General features: G+C 45.3%; 1 protein-coding gene across 3 annotated transcripts in view; it reads left to right on the forward strand.

Annotated features, from left to right (window-relative positions):
* Window positions 1-364: 364 nt before the first annotated feature.
* PLXNB2 (plexin B2) overlaps window positions 365-12,423 on the forward strand; it is a 265,806-nt gene continuing 253,747 nt past the window's right edge. The window contains exons 1-2 of one of the 3 annotated variants that reach the window (XM_033011456.2): window positions 365-447; window positions 10,344-10,446. The gene's annotated coding sequence lies outside the window, so the exon portion shown is untranslated. Of the gene's footprint in view, window positions 448-581; window positions 895-10,343; window positions 10,447-12,423 lie in introns of those variants that run through there. The other 2 variants (XM_042793496.1, XM_042793495.1) reach the window with 2 other exon arrangements.

The raw sequence follows: 12,423 nt of genomic DNA on the forward strand, positions 1-12,423 counted from the left end.
ACACACACCCCCACCCCCCCCTCCCGCCGCCGCCCGCCCGCGGGGCTGCGCTGCCCGCCGCGGAGCGTCCGCGGACGGCGGAGGGAGGGAGGGAGGGAGGGAGGGAGGGAGGGAGAGGGGACCCGGCCCCCGCTCCCCGGGAGCGCCCGGCCCCGCTCCGCCGCGCCGGCTCTGCCTGGCTGGCGGGCAAAACAAAGCGGAGACGGGGAAAGGAAAAGGGAGAGAAAGTGCTGCTCCTGCCTCCTCCCGGCCCTCCGCCTGGATCTCCCTGCGTGAGACAGCGCTGGAAGCGGATCCTGACCGGGGGCAGGGGGTGGAGAGAAGAGGAGGACGGAGGGAGGGAGGGAGGGAAGGAGGGACGAACGGGAGCCTCTCTCCTTCCCTGGGCTGTTTTTTCAGTTTCCTGTCTCGCATTGTGCTCACAGCGGATATGTGCTGCGCCTACAGGTGTGTCCCCTCCTCGCAGCTTTTCCCCAGCTCCCCGGCGTAGGCTCCGGCTGTCGGGGGGCGGCGGCGGCGGATCGCGACCGTCATGTGACGATTAATTTATCTTCGGGGCGGTTTCTCTCTCCTCTCTCTCTCTCTCTCTCTCCCCGCCTTCCCCTCCCTCGCTCCCCCGCCGCTCTCCTTCTTCCTCTCGGAGGTGGCCGCAGCCGCTGCCGCCTTCGCGCTGACTCCGGCTGCTGCGGCGGCGGCGGGGCCCGCCGGGACCATGGGCGGCCGCCGGGGGCTGCCGTAGCGCCTCTGCCCAGCCCGCCGCCGCCCGCCCCGGGCTGCCGGGGGCCGCCGCTCCCGCTCGGGCAACTCGGACGGTCCGCGCCCGCGGGGCTCCCTCCCTCCTTCTCTCCCTCCTTCCCTCCCTGCTGCCGCCGCCGCCGCCTGCACCTGTTGAAGGTAACGCAGCCCCCAGCCCTGCCGCTGCGCGATCGGGATGGGGCTGAGGGGTGTGTGTGTGTGTGGGGGGGGAATTTCGCGGCCAACCCCCCCACACACCTCCCGTCTTTCCACACTCCCCCCCCCCCCTCCCTCCTCCGCTCGGGAGCCGCTGAATCGCGGGCAGAGCAACTTCCCCCTTCCTCGGGCCGCGGCCCCCGGGGTGGAGGGGGGGGCTTCCGCCGCGCTGCCCGCGCCCCAGATGGTTTTGGTTAAAGGGCTCCCGAGCGGCGGCTCCGGACTTCGAGCGCCTCTCCCGAGCCGCCGCGCAGGGCCGGGGGGGGGGGGGGAAGGCGCTGGGGGCGGCGGCTCCTCCCGCCCGGCAGCCCCGCAGCGCCGGGTGCCCGGCCGAGCCGCCCCCGCTGCCGCCCCGCCGCGCAGCCCCGCGCGGGAGTGGGCTGCCCGCTCCTCCCGCGAGTTTCGCAATCCCCCCCGCCCCACGCCGCGGCCGGGGTCAGCAGCCCCGGGGTGGCGGCTCGCCCGGGCCCGGCGCTCCGCCTCGCACCGCCGGCTCGGGAGCTCGCTCGGGTGTTTGTTCCTGCATTTTGTCTCTTGGCAGAGGCAGCTTTAAACTTTCTTTCCGAACTGTTAATTAGATACATTGTACTTTGCTCGCGTTTCGTGCAGGCGAGTGAAAAGTACGAGGCTGGGCAGGCTTTGTGACTCAAGGGGTAGTTACCGGGGAGCTGCCGGACACCTCTGCCTGCCCTGGGTAGCTGGGCTGTACCTGGGACTTGTGACTTCGCCTTCTCCGAGACTGCGTCAGTCTCGGTGACACCCGCAGACAGAAGGGATCAGTAACGATTTGGGTCCTTTCTGCGTTAATCCGGCACTCGGGTGAATACACAAAGAAGGAAGTTTATCGCGTCTTTGAAATCTCGTGGCAAATAGCATTGTCTTTGTTGTCTGTGAATTACAACACTACCGTCCGTCCCTATCGTTGGGGTCGTCATGGAATGATAACTTGCTTGCGAGGGAACTTGATGCTTTTGTAACTAATGCTGTTACCTTGAATGTGATGATTAGCTTATTGAACACCAGAGGGAACTCTGAATAGGTAATTCATTCGAGGGAGACGGATTTTACTGTTTATGTTCTCATTACAATGGAATCTAGAAGGCAGCAAAGGTTGGTAACTAATATGCTCCTGGTATGCACCTAGGATTGGCTTCAGCTTGCTTTACAGTTCTTTTCTGAAGGCATCAATCTCAAAGCGGGGCTAAAAAAAATATATATCTTTTGGGTTTTTTTTTTTTTTTTTTTTTTTTTTTTTTTTTTTTTTTTTTTTTTTTTTGTCCTTTCCTAAGCTTGAAATATATCACTGGCCTTCCAGGGTCAGGGTTGTGTACCATGCTGTAGGCAAATCAGCTGGGTGACCCATTCGCTGTGAGCTAGGGAGTGAGATTACGTAGGCACGTTGGGCTGGCACTGAACGCCCAGCCTGCCTCTTGAGTTAAAAGACAGATTGGGCGCACTTGGGTAGCAGGGCTGCTGCCTGCGATGGAGAAGCCAGAATGGAGCACGCTTCCAGCCAAAACAAAAGAGAGGAAGCCTGCTTCTGAGGCTGGTGTGGCTTGTCCTCCTTGCCTTGAATACTTGGGGTCTGAAGCCCTGGTGGGAACTTTGACTGAGTGTGAAGTAGAAAATTATCTTTCTTAGGATATATTACTTAAACCAATACAGGAAGTAAATGGCGGCAGTATTTGGGAAAGCAGTTTCGGTGGTGGCTTCTGGTACCAAAAGCCTTTTGAATGATCTGACATAACTAAAAAGCTGGGGTCAACTCACCAAAATGTAATACTGTGTTTTATAGTAAAATGAACCCCCAGAACATGCACCTGAAGCTTTGGGTGCTCGTAATAATCTGTTACAACCGTGTTGATAATCAGACTTCTTTGATACTTCTGGATTGTCGATGATGTGGGAAGAATAGCATAATAAATACACTTGTGACTCTGACTTGTGCTCCAGGAGCTGAAGCATCCAGCTGTTCATCCTGTCCCTTTGCCAGAGGTTACTCTGCCATTCAGCCTTGTTTTCTATTGGGCTTTGAATCTGCCAGAGTTTACAGCCTGGCATATGAATGTAAACTGCATTTTGTGGCTGTTCATGTTAATGTGTGATGTTGTGAAGTCCAGTAGCAGGAGCCTCCTGTTTGTGTCTCTGTCCTGGCAGAGGGACAAGGCAAGCAGCTGGGGTCAGCTAAATTGAGCTGCAGTTGTGAACCAGAGCCCATAAGCACCTACGTTCTCCTGAAATGGCAAGTGTGACTCCAGTGAACTGCCTCGTACCGCGTCCCAGTGGGCAGTGGTAGCAGGGAGGCAGCTCTGCAACCAGAGAGGTTGTGTGACCTTCTTGGTAGGTCGGTCACAGCATGTGGGTTTCTGGGTTTAAAAGGATGTAGTAGACAGTGCACCCAGACAGCCCTCCACTTCCTCTCCTCCTCCTTCATCCATTCTGGGAATTAGCAAGTGAACGAAGAGGTTTTTTTTTCTTTTAGCCAAATCTTGCTTTGTCTATCTAACTTAGAGACATATTATGTAAAATGTCCTTACTGAGGGCATAGCCCTCTTCTGCCTGAATTTTCCTGTAGATGTTGGAAATAAGATAAAGGCTTTATAGAGTTTTACAAAACTGGGAGCTGTTTGCCTTGCATGCAGAAGCTCCCTAAGAACAAATCATGTTCTTAGGGAAATTATGTTCTTAGGGAAAAAAGGAAGATCTCTTCATGAATGCCTATTAAGAACAAAAAAATTCCAGTGACTTGTTGCTAAGGGGTTTGGATTCTGGCTTGGTTTTGAGAAAATGGTTTGCACATTTACTTATTTTTATGAAGATGTAATACTAAGCATTTATATTTCTGTAATGGCTATAATTTGGAAATTTTCATACACTTTTAAATTATTTATTGTATGAAGCACTGCGTGAAGATATTTATTACACTACTGTCACATTCTGAATATTGAATTACAATTGTAAAATTAAGGTAACAAGCTTAAATTGGAGTTTGCAACTTTAAGCTCTTGCCAGCAAGCAGTTAATGGCCACGTTAACTGCTAGTAAACTAATTGCTACCGTTCTTTTACTGTAATTTTGTTCTCACTCTCCTCCAGTCAGACTGTTCCACAGAGATATAACGAATATTCACCAAAATAGCTTGGCATTGTCAATTATGCAGTTCCTCATCAGATCCAATGTGTTGATGAGCTAATGTGCACTTGATTAAATGTACTTGTTTTGTGCAAACAAAAACTGTAGGTCCTTCTTGAAGTAAAGTTAGCACCTACACAGCTGTTAGTGAGATGAGAGTCTAAATAATTAAGATGGAATTAAGTAAACAAACAACCCCAATGTGGTGTTCCTCCTACTTCTTCATCTTTATCTTTTAGTTCAACTCAATAGTGGATATTTATTTGGGCTTTTCTTGCAGGTTTTCTCATGTACTAAGGGGGATTGTGAAGCTCAGTTTATCGTGTGTGCATGGGGTCCTCTTCTATTTGAATGGATACTATTAGAATAAAGGGAAAAAAGGCCATTATTAGCTATAATAAAGCCAGGGGTAACTAGAATTGATAGAGTATTACTTAAGAGTTTTTTTTACGTATGAGGCTGGTTTGGACTTGACATTGGTCTGTTAATCCTTGTTAAAAAAATTAGAAACAAAAATCCAAGACAGCCTAAGTCATTGAAAAAAAGTCATTTAAAAAAAAAAAAATGGATAGTAAGTGGTTTAACCTCATACTCTTTTCTTGGGCAAAATTCATGTAGACAAAGTAGAAATAAGGAGTTGAAGATAGCCATTTTATCTAACCATCAGTGGCTTAGTGGTACAAAAAGCTCTCTAACTGTCTACAAAACTGCTCAGATATGGCTACAAAAAGAGGCTGTGAAGTCCTTGCCCCTGGAGGCTGCAGAGGATGGGTGGAAGAGGGAGAGACCATGTGCTTGCCCAAGCCCTGGAGCAACTGGGCAGACTGGAGAGCTGTTCAGAGGAACTTGTAGAGTTGTAACTTATTTTCTTTAGGCAAATAATAATTTGGTTATCTCTTAAAATCAAGGGTTTCTGCTTCTGTCTCTGCAGTTAAGTCTCTGGAAATACATAGCTTTTGAATCGCTCTTAGCTTTCATCTCACGTGGTTGAGGGAAGACTTACTTGACATAATGCCCAAAAGTGTATGTGCTTAACAAACATTACTAATGATTATTAAAAAAAATCTCAGAGCCAACTTGATGATTAGCCCCTGCTCAATTGCACAGCCTGAGACAGCCGTAACACAGGGCAGAGTTTGTCCCCAGGAATGTGTCAGCAGAGCTGTGGTCACAAGCCATGTGCTTGTTGGGACGCTCAGTTTCTCTTTGGAATTTGACTTCTGGGAGCCGGCGCCAGCGTGGATTGATGATTAGCTCTGTGCTGAGCTCCCTGGGCTCAGGAGCCTCAGCACTCGTTGGTGGACAGAGTCCACCCGGCACCTTCTGAGACACTTCTGACCTTTTTCCACCTTTGTGGTTAGCTTCCAAGTTTCTGCCTTTCAGGGTTCATTTTTGACATGCCCTCTTTCACCGCCTTCCCTCAGGCAAACAGCTTCATGATCCTGGAAACAAATTAAATTAGTAGTTTTGATTTATTCAATCAAAGTGTGTCTTCTTCAAAAAGTTAATTATCTAACTAAAACCTTATTTCGAGTGTTTCACTTGCTTTTCTTGCAAACTAGCATCACTAGGCCACGGGTAAAAGGTGGAGGCAGTCAGTCACACCTCTGTGCCCAGCAAGATCATGGAGCAGATCACATTGGAAACTATGCTAAGGCCCATGGAAAACAAAGAGGTGGTTGGTGACAACCAACGTGGCTTCACTAAGGGCAAACCATGCCTGACAAATTTAGTGGCCTTCTATGATGGAGTTACAGTGTTGGTGGACAAGGGAAGAGCAACTGATGTCATCTACCTTGTGCAAAGCATTTGACACTGTCCCACACAACTTCCTCATTTCTTAACTGGAGAGACATGGATTTGATGGGTGGACCACTTGGTGGATAAGGAATTGGCTGTGTGGTTGTGCTCAAGGAGTTGCAGTCAACGGCTCGATGTCCAAGTAGAGAGCAGTGACGAGTGGTGTTCCTCAGGGGTCGGTGTTGGGACTGGCACTGGTGACAGGGACAGTGGGATTGAGTGCACCCTCATCAGGTTTACCAATGACACCAAGCTGTGTGGTGCTGTCAGAACGCTGGAGGGAAGGGATTCCATCCACGGGGACCTTGGCAGGCTTGAGAAGTGGGCCTGTGCAATCTTCATGAAGTTCAGCAATGCTAAGTGCAAGGTCCTGCACATGGGTTGAGGCAATCCCAAGAACAAATACAGGCTGGGAAAAGAGTGGGTTGAGAGCAGCCCTGTGGAGAAGGACTTGAGGGTGTTGGTTGGTAAGATGCCCAACGTGACCTGGCAATATGCACTCAGCCCAGAAAGCCAAACGTATCCTGGGCTGCATCGCAATCAGTGTGGCCAATAGGTCAAGGGAGGCGATTTTCCCCACTACTCCACTCTCATGAGACCCTACCTGGAGTGCTGTGTTCAGCTCTGGGACCTTCAGTGTAAGGACATGGACCTGTTGGTGCAAATCCAGAGGAGGCCATGAAGATGATCAAGGGGCTGAGGCAGTTGGGCTGTTCAGCCTAGAGAAGACTCTGGGGAGACCTTATAGCTGCCTTCAAGTACCTAAAGGGGACCTACAGGAAAGCTGGAGAGGGACATTTTACAAGGACATGTAGTGATAGGGCAAGGGATAACAGTTTTAAACTGAAAGAGGGTAGATTTAGATTAGATATGAGGAAAAAATTCCTCACTATGAGTGTGGTGAGGCACGGGGACAGGTTGCCCAGAGAAGTTGAGGCTGCCCCCTCCCTGGAAGGGTTCAAGGCCAGGTTGGATGGGGCTTTGAGCAACCTGGTCTAGTGGAAGGTGTCCCTGCCCATGGCAGGGGGGTTGGAACTAGATGATATTTAAGGTCCCTTCTGACCCAAACCATTCGATGATTCTATGACTTCGGTAATTTGCAGTGAATGGATTTTGTATTACTTGACTGTCACAGTTTTCTTTATGCTGCAGTTATGTCATCTTTCTGTCTTTCTATTAAAGTTCATTAAAAGCCTTCTCAGTCTTACAACAAACCAGGAAGGTGTGGAGAAGCTTTGCCCCTAAGTTGTCCTTCCCCTACTTCTGTGCTGGACCTGCACAGGTAGGCTTGTCAAGAGCACTCTGCCAGATTAAGTAAATAGGAACTGCCTGTGATTAACATGACTTTAAATAAAAATCTGTGGAATTTTTAGTACTTCAACTGAATTGTTACGGAATTTACCTTTTTAGAACAAGGTCCGTTTATGCTTATTGCTGAATAGACTGGGCTAGCATATTTCTAGGTAAGCAGCATTATGTCTATGTATCGATTTGGATTGAAGGAAGCTCTTATAAACCTGACACTGATCTTGCTATATCTGGAGGGATCATTAGGGTGATAGCTGGGTGTCTTGGGGAAGTAATGCAGAAGTTAAGATTTCCCATATTTCAAACTTAACCTTCTGTCTATACTAATTGGCTGTGTTTTAAAATATGTAGAAATTCCAGGAGTGAACTCATTGCATCTTTTTCCCCAGGGATCTTGTTTATCTTCTAGATAGTTTAAGAAGAGACAGTATCTCTTTCTGACGGATGTATGTAAGAGCTGTATATAAAGAAGATCTAGCTCATACATTCCTAGTGGCATCACTATTTAGAATTTATGAAGGACCAATTCTTTAACTCATGTTTTCCCAGTGGGAAAATAGTGATTAATCAAATGCATTCAACCATAGGAAGAAAGCAGGGGACAGAAAAAATAAAACAGGTTGATTTGGTAAAAAGGGTGTAACTGAAATACAAGGTTAGGTCTCCTGTCCCAAATCAGAAGGACAAATTTAATAATCTTTTGCTTGTACTTAGTCTAGGCATTGTCAGCAAATAAAAGCTTCTTTCCTGAAGATACATGTCATTTGGAATGGTTAAAAGTAGTAGGCTGCGGTTTCCTTCAGCTTGTAATAGTTAGTTCTTTTCCTTTAATGAATCTGGTTATGCTTATTGCAATTGCAAGTCCAAAATATGCAGCTTCTCTCTTAAATACATCAGAAGACTGTTAATTTGTCCTTCCCTAATGTGTTGCCACAGCATGTGTTGAACTTATGTGCTATGTTCATTTAATCAGTATGAGACATATTGGTATAAATTTAATGTTGGGCCTGTTTAATTGTAAGGCAATGAAAACAATACTTTAACCTCTCCTATTTCCAGTCTTGTGGGATTAGTAAATAGTTAAAAAGCTTTAAAAAGTTTTTCTGTGCAGTTTTGATTCACATCATCAGCAACTGGACCTTTTTCCCTTGTGTACTGACTAACATCCCATGTAACTTCTAGTTGGGATTGCAATGCATGCACTTCACCCTTACAGATATATGTTACAAACCTAGAAAAGCAATTGAAATGGGTGATTTTTGGGATATTTATTTTTTCTTCCAAACATGCTAAATGGAGGTGGTTTTGTCAGAAAGGTTTTTTACTAAAGCAGAAAGTGTCTTTGAGTGCTTTGAAGAAGTTTTTCAAGAGTCTATAACTCTACAACCATGAAGCTGGCTTTGTGACTGGGAATATGTATCTGCTGTGTGCTCCAGGTGTTGTCTCCTTCTGCCCACCCAAGCTGTTGAGAAAAGCTGTTTCAGAAAAACCAAAAGACTTCACTTGCCTTGGCAATCCCATAGCACTAAATGGTGGTATGAGTTTGCTTATTAGTACATTGGATAAAACTCCAGAGAGGTGATGTTTACTTTTATTAGCAGATGGCCTCTTCGTCTGACATTTAGCTGGGGGAAGATCTGCAAGCATTTCACAGTCCATTGTGCATTTAATTCAGTGTTCCATAGCATTAGTGAAAATGCAGGGAAAAACCCTTTGGGGTTTATTTTGTTTAGTTTTTTGTTTAGTTTGGGGATTTGTTGGTTTTTGTTTGGTTTTTTTTTTTTTTTTGAGACTGTCATTCAGAGCCTAGGGTCAGAGGAGCCGTCAAGTCCTGTAGTAGTTTGACCATCTCACTCAGCTATTGCTCATGGGCCAAACAAATTCTTGGGCTAAAGCATATCTCATCCTGAAAATACTGAGAAAAAGAGAATCCATCTTTAAGAATGTTGCTGCTGTTTGTTCTCTCTGTTCAGATTTATATCTCATTTCTAACAGGAGCCTTCTATGCTTTTGACTTGCATCTGTTGGTCCCTTTTAAGTCTTCTTGTGGCTGTATTAAAGCGTGTTTTATTGCTGATACTCTTTTTTTTTTTTTTTTTTTCCTTAAAGATGATCAAGTAAGCTGTCAGTTGTCTGTGTGGCATATCAGAAGGACTGAGTCTTTAAATCTTATTATACATAATGCTTTTTCCCCCCCCTCTAGATGCTAATTGGTTTTGCAGCTCTGCTCTGCATGTTCTCTAATTTTCAACATCTTTTTTGGGGCACCAGCTGTGGAACTGGGCGCAGTATTTCACTGTCACTCTTTACCATTGTATACCCCTTCCCTCCCTATTCAGTATTTCCGTTCACTCTCATATCTTTGCATCCATGAACTACATTAGCCCTTTTAATAACGACAGGAGTTCTGAATTTGATGCTTACTTGCAAGGCTATGATGACTTCCACATGCCTTTTGATTTCCTTGCTACTTAAGGTCACAGTTGTCTGATTTGCAAACCTTACCTGCATTCCCTGTTATGGGATACATATATCTGCAGTCAGGTATCTTAAGACTGTTTTGGTTGGAATGGGTGCATCTTGACAAGTAATTGAGCTAAATCAGTGTGATTTCCTTTCTATTTTTATTTATCATGCTACTAAACCATGTAATCCATTAATTTTACCACCAAAGACATGCTTATTTTGAGCTAGCTAATAAAACACTTTGGTAATATACAGCATGACTCCAGTCATTGCAAACTGCAAAAGGAGCATTGTAGTTGCATGGTGATGTTACCCAGTAATGACAACTTTTTTGACATCTTTCAATTAACTAATTTTTAATCTCTTTGGCCTGTATGTTTTGATACCTGATTTTTAGAATTCTATTGATTTGATGTTTGTTGACAGTTATGACACATCTTTAATTCTTCAATTGCTGTACTCAGTGTGAAATCAATAGATTTCACCTTCCTTACTCTTCTCCCTTTTGCATTTATAAAAATGAAAATGAGGAATTTTCTATGATGTCTTGAGGTGCCAGCTCCAGAATGATTCCTTGCTTAGGATACCCATCAACCCACTGAGCAAATTATTTGTCTTTGATTGTGCATGTTGCCCAGTTCTTTGTCTTATGTCAGCTCTGAAGCATCCTTTCTGTGTCTTCCCAGCAGGAACAAGTACACATCAAAAGGCACTTCATCCTGGAAGCTATTTGCATGGGAGCCTGAGCCCCAGGAAGGCCCTTTTGCTAATGCTGGTTGTGCTGCTCAGGTGAGCTAAGAACTCATTTGGACTGAGGTTTTGTTTGTTTTTTAACCTCCCTTTCTTCTTCCAAACTGGTGTGTTCCTTGCTTCAGAAGGAGGAGGTCCTCTTGCAGAGTGCTGCAGTGCGGTTGGCTTGGTGCACTGAGACAAGAGAAGGCTGTGTGGGGTTTGTGGGCTTTGGACTTAGGTTGAAATATTACAGGCTCGGATTTAGTGCAATAATCTAGCATGAAAATGTATTTACTTTGTAATTGTCCTGAATACTGCCTGGCTTAATAGTGATTTTTATGCGCATTTTTATACCTCCTGGACCTGTAGTGTGAAATGACATTAAGCAACTTGTGCATGTGAATCTTCTCCAAGGTAACTTAGTTATCAAAACATAGTATCTCAATTGCTCAGAGTAACACTTTCCACTTCTCTAATTGCACTTTTGCAATCTGTGTTGTTTATACTGCCGCTGTTCAAATTATTGTGTACAGGTGTACTTGGTAAGGACTTTCCAATTTACTTTTCCCAGTTGTAGCAATTAGTTACTATCTTTTCATTTTGATCCTGAAGCCTGTAAAATAAGTGAGTAAATGTAAACAGCATCCTTGAAACTAAACTCTTCATGGTGTTTTCTCCTTATGATAATTTGAAGAGGCAGGCTGCGTTTTCTGTTGTCAGTGGCATAATTAATCTATTTGAATTATACTTGAACCAGAACTCTGATATCAGAAGAGGGTTTAGCAGCCTTGGAAGTTAGGAGCTTTTGAACAAGGCAGCACTGAAGAGTTCCTGTACATTATTACTCAGCTTGTTGTGAAAAGAAGACACTGGTAAATTCATGGCCAGAAGTGGCTACGTACTTGCTTACTTTCCCTCTCTCTCACAGACTTTTCTATTTGCTCACACCTTTCATGTACAGTAACTTGGCATGGCCAAGTTAATTGTTGCTGTGTCTCTGTCCCAAACTGAGATGCTTTTACACTGTGCTAATAGTTCAGTGGCACCAGTCAGAGAAATCAGGCGTATCTACTGGAATACCAGAAGAAGACTGGGCTGCTTTGTGTGTAGTGTATGCAGTGGGGTCCTGTAGGTTTCTTGACTGGAGACTTCATGCATTCTGGTTTTGTTTCTACCTTTAGCAAGTAATTTAATTTCTTTAATTTTGGGGGGGTTTTTTGTTTTTGTTGTTTTTTTTTTTTTTTTTTTTTTATTTTTTTATTTTTTTATTTTGGCATTGCCTCTTTTGGAGGAATGTTGGGGAACCTGTAGATGAAAAATACAACTCAATGGTATTTTTGTCATATATAAATAAGGCAAGTGGATGCTGCAGCATTCCTTCTTGACCAGGAGGAGTGAGGACCTTCTAATTCTATAAGCTATTCTATGTCCTCTCCACAAAAACATCTATGCTAAAGCAGACCTGCATCCCCAGATTTCCAGGGTTGAGCAAAGCCACCTACAAAGCACTTCCACATCAGGCTCTCCATACCCACAAGATGACTTGGCACAGGGGGGAGTGTTTCTCTTCCAAGTGGGTTAACAGCTGCACAGACCATCATTCAATGATACAGTCTTTGGTGGCAGCTCTGCTGTAAGTAGTTCCTGCCATCACTGGCCAGTAGCAGTTTGGTTGTGCTACCGTGACTATTTTGTGGAGCTGTGCTGTGAACTGGACAGGTGAGCCAATCTGGCATTATACTATATTATATGTAGTTGTTATGGCACTGAAAAAAAAGAATATTTAAAAGTTTCACTGCATCTCTGATGTGTTTCACAGCATGGTCCTGCAAACACATGTTATTCTGCAATGTCAGATTAAGAAGCTTGAAGGCAAAAGAAAACCAAACCAGAGGATTCAAGACCTGCTTAAACTAATTTTATTGCCAAATCCTTTGTGTTATCAAGTCCCGCCTGTGTCTGTAGCTCTCTTCTTTTCCTGCCCATCCCCTCCTGGGTGGCCCTATTAGTCAGGGAAGAGGAGGGTTTTGCAAA

Source organism: Tyto alba, unplaced genomic scaffold (genome assembly GCF_018691265.1).
Source record: "Tyto alba isolate M040663 unplaced genomic scaffold, T.alba_DEE_v4.0 Super-Scaffold_2, whole genome shotgun sequence".
NCBI classification, from domain to species: domain Eukaryota; kingdom Metazoa; phylum Chordata; class Aves; order Strigiformes; family Tytonidae; genus Tyto; species Tyto alba.